The sequence below is a fragment of the Tetrao urogallus genome (genome assembly GCF_951394365.1).
Source record: "Tetrao urogallus genome assembly, chromosome: Z".
NCBI classification, from domain to species: domain Eukaryota; kingdom Metazoa; phylum Chordata; class Aves; order Galliformes; family Phasianidae; genus Tetrao; species Tetrao urogallus.
In genome coordinates, this window is record NC_136816.1 from 62,263,499 (window position 1) to 62,268,308 (window position 4,810).

Here is a 4,810-nt window from a genome sequence, read left to right on the forward strand (position 1 = left end):
ATCAATGGCTCTCCCAGTGGCCACCACCACTGTCATCCCACCACAATGGGGTAAACCACCATAGGGAAAACTCAACTGGTTATAAAAGGACAAATGAACTCAAGAAGGATGCAATAATAATAATTTTTAAAATGAGCTAATTTAATGGAAGAAGAGTGGCAATGGGATTTTTATTTCAGTTTGAAAATGACTTGAATGTAGGGTATGAGGACTGCTATTGTTGTCAATAATCCTGCATGGACAGAGGGAGGGAAGGGAGAAAATAGGAAAAAAGAAAGGAGAACTCTGCCTCTGGTCTCTCTGGTGTTGGACAAGACTCTTCCTTTCCACAACCATTTGTTGCTCTGTCTCTTCTCTGGTAACTGCTCTGCATCCTGGTTGTCTGACTGGCTGAGAGCCCACTGGACAGACAGGGCACTTCAACATAGAATCATAGAATTAATCATAGAATGGCTTGGTTTAGAAGATCATCTAGTTCCAACACCCTGCTATAGGCAGGGACACCTCCCTCTAGACCAATTTGCTCACAGCCCCATCCAGTCTTGAATGCTTCTGGGGATGGGACATCCACAGCCTCACTGGATGACCAGTTCCAGTGTCTCACCATCATCATAGTAAAGAATATCTTCCTAATATCTAGTCAAAATCTACTCTCTTCCAGTTTAAAAACATTTCCCCTCATCCTGTTGCTGTATGCCCTTATAAAAAATCCCTCCCCAGCTTTCCTGGAGGCCCCCTTCTGGTACTGGATGGCCGCTATAATGTCTCCTTGGAGCCTTCACTTCTCCAGGCTGAAGAGCCCCAAGGCTCCCTGCCTGTCCTCGTAGAGGGGGTGCTCTTGGCCCTCCTCTGGACCTGCTCCAACAGCTCCATGTCCTTCTTACATTGAGGGGAAAATCTTCATATTTCTTCTGACACACAACAGAGTTACAAACGAGTCTACTCGTACGGGCACTCACTATGCAAATTCAAGGAGCAATACAAAATCCTGAAAGCTACAAATATAGAGTGGTTCAGCGAAGCTTTCAAAACCATGAGTTTTTTTTAATCAGTGTAACTGAAGGGAGAAGAGTCTGCTTTCTGGTTTTGTTTGTTCATTTTGATCCTCAGGCTCGGGATTTTACAAGGTGGAGGATTAGCAACTTGCCTTCCAAGCAAGGGAAAGTTGACAGTTCCTTTCCTCCACTAGCAGTGAGACAAACAATGAAAATCAGGGGGTGGCAGGGGAGAGGCATCCAAAAAAGTGTCCATCTGTGAGTGGCATGTCCAAGGTATAACTGTCACAACTGGCCAGGAGATGGTTAGAGTCATGTGGGAGTAAGGCAAGGGCTGTACATGAAATGATTATTTCCCCTCCAAGAGGTCTCGTAACCTACACATTTGAGATGCTGCCAGTTTCCATAAATCAACAGCAGTTACTATGAACTGGATGGAGCTCAAGGAAAAGAAACAATGAATTGTTCAGCTAAATGCATGAAGCATTACATTTTCTTGATTAAAATGTAGTCAAAATGATTTTAATAAAAAAATAGTTTTGCCCTTGTACTTCTATTTTTCTTTTGTCCAACCAAAGGTTTATACTGATATGCTGGCAATGGTGCAGGGGAGTGTTGCAAATTTCATTGACCCTGGCTTCTGTTTTTCACCCTCATTTCTGACTGCTGTTCACATTTTGCATGCGAATAATCACTCAGAATGGTGTGTGTGCCTTCTCACCCTCAACAAGCACTGAAGATATCTCGCTTCTGGCCCTCTAACTTCAATACTGGCTTTTCATTATCAGATTCTGATTTCAGCATGATGCTGGCAGTGTTTGTCGTGATGGGAGGAATTTTTTTTCCTTAATGCTTTTCATCATAACAAATTGCAAGATTAAGTTATTTTTCTGATAAACAAAAGGAAACCATAGCTACCTGACTGCCCCCATTTCTCTCACATCAGTAGTCTGAGTGGTTGCAAGCATTCACATTGGGACTTGTGTTCTCTCTTGCTGATGGGGACAACACCCATAGTTTCAGTTTTACGGTTTAGTATTATGACACAGAATGGAGACATCATGTGCCACTCACTAGTAAGGTGGTGATTTAGCCATAACCTGAATCCAAAGGAATGTTTCAGTTCACTGAAATTAGTGGGTGTTCTGCTGTTGGTTTCATTAGGATGAAGATGGCACTTGCAATGACTTAAAACTCATTGCTATGCTTTGCTATAAGGTCCGTAATATTCACATCAAAGACTGCAGCTTTTGGATGTTTCCTGTAACATTCATATTTTTCTTAGAGTAAGTTCTCTTCTATTGTGATAATATATATTAGATAATGATAGAGATTTCCTGTTCACTGGTGGCAGGAACTGTCTGCTCTTTGCCACTGTAAGCTCCAAGTAACATTATCTAGTTTGATGGATCACTGCCTTGGGTCATAAATTATAATTGGGAAAAATGAAGCAACACCTTAACTGAATCTGTCAGGGTAACTAGAGTCACAAGGAGCTTACCAGTTCTCAAAGGACAGCTGCCTCAGTAATGCAGCTTCTCCACTGCGCAGAAAAAAATATCATCTATTCATTCTTAACGTCAGAGCAGAGACATTACTCAAAATGAATACAGTGAGCACTTCCACCAATCCAAAAACTTCCACATAATATTCCATATTTAATTTTTCTCTACCACAACTGTATGTTGAGTGTATGTAGAGTACACTCAGCAGTTGAGGTTTGATTTGATAGCTGGATAATTAGCAGCTGCTGTTCTGGGCTTTTGTATGGGCTTGCAATTGTAAAGTAAAATTTGACTAAATATAGAAAAGAACTAAATATATATATTCAAGTTTTGCCCTTATGTATCTTCAGAAAGGGACAATTCAGAATTTGCTTCAATGAAGTTAAAAATTGGGTGGGTACTAGCTTGGGTAGTAGACTGGCAAACTTTTCACAGTGGTCATTATGTAATTATTTCAGTTACTATTTCTCCTTCAGTGAGAGAAAACATCTTGTACTGAATATGCTGTCTTTACTTCAACTGTTACCTAGAGTTAAGTACCTCATAAGAGTTGGTGCAAAATAAGACAGTCACTACTTAACACATATGCAAAATACACGTGTATACAAAGTTAAGTGTTTGCACAGAATGATAGAGGTAGCAACAAGCAGTTGTTCCCTCTGGGTTTCTGCAGAGTTCACTGTTATCCAGTGCTTCCTTGCTGGCACTGAGTAATGAATCTCCAACAGCGGCATAACGTAGTATTCACAGTAGGTCCAGTTCAACATGCAATTTGGAGGAGGCATTACATCACATTTTCTGCTCAGAGAGCCCTGAGCATTACACTTTAGGTAGTTACTGCCAGATAAGAGAGCTTTCAAGTACAACTATGACAGAACTGACTCAGCTCTGATGGTGGGGTCATATGGGATAAAATGCTACAAATAACACTGTCCCTTAAAATTTAACTGTTAATTTAACAACAGGCTCTATGGGTAGATCCAAACTGACACAGAAAGGTTTGAGTAACCTGATCTTCCTTCCTTGGATTATGAGAATGAGATGCTCCTAAAGGTGTATATATGTATCCAAGCTAATCATCATTACTGTGTCCAGTTACCTGAAGTACTGTGTCCAGTTTTGGGCTCCTGAGGCCCTGGAATGTGTCCAGAGAAGGGCAACGAAACTGCTGAGGGGTCTGGAGCACAGGGCTTATGAGGAGTGGCTGAAGGAGCTGGGATTGTTCAGTCTGGAGAAGAGGAGGCTCAGGGGAGACCTTACTGCTCTCCATAACTACCTGAAGGAGGCTGTAGTGAGCTGGGGGTCGGGCTCTTCTCTCGTGTAACTGGTGATAGGACTGGAGGGAATGGCTTCAAGCTGCTCCAGGGGAGATTCAGGCTGGACGTTAGGAAATACTGCTTGTCTGAAAGAGTGGTCAGGCACTGGAATGGGCTGCCCAGAGAGGTAGTGGAGTCACCGACCCCGGAGGTGTTCAAGGAATGTTTGGGTTTTGTGTTGAGGGACATGGTTTAGTGAGAACTGTTGTGATGTGTGGATGGTTGGACTGGGTGATCTTGAAGGTCTTTTCCAACCCTGGTGATTCTGTGATTCTGTGATTCTGTGATTCTGTGATCTTTGGCTGCCATTTCAGTCAAGGGACAGGAGTAACCCCCCTTAGAGGGCATGACTTCTGAAAACAGGGCAGACGAAGTAGGCCCTAAAGGTTTAATGTGGAGTGAGATGGAAGTGGCTAGGCTACATGCAATATATTTGTGCTACAGATATCTAATCAATATCTATGAATACATATAACATGAATACTTCTATTTTTAAAATTCTCTCTGTGTGTTTTTTTTATATCTATATCCTCATTCTAATTTTCAGCACTGGGTTGTTTAATCTTGGAAATCACAGCCATTTTTACTTGCACTTTTCAGGAGGAAGTGCTTTGGTCTTGATCCAGAAAGTACATCACTTTAGATGAAACCTTTACTTTTTTCTGCTTAGAGGCCAGTTATGACCTAAGTTGATAGTTAAGAAGTTTTAATAGGACACAAATGAGCTTTAAGGAAACCAAGAAATTTTTGTAGAGAGGTAAGCAGACTCTCCCATTTTGTTCTTAGAATTTGTTGCTCCCATAATTTTCAGGGTAGCAGAGCCTTTCTCCCATAATAATATATTACTTTTCAGACAATCAAGTACAAAAGCTATCATACACAGGTGATTGCTGGTAATGGGACATCAAGTAGGAATTTCATGCCCCTAATAAACAGATTGATCCCATCAAATGCTGTCTTCCAGACCTGATCAATATAACATATGTGTTAAAAA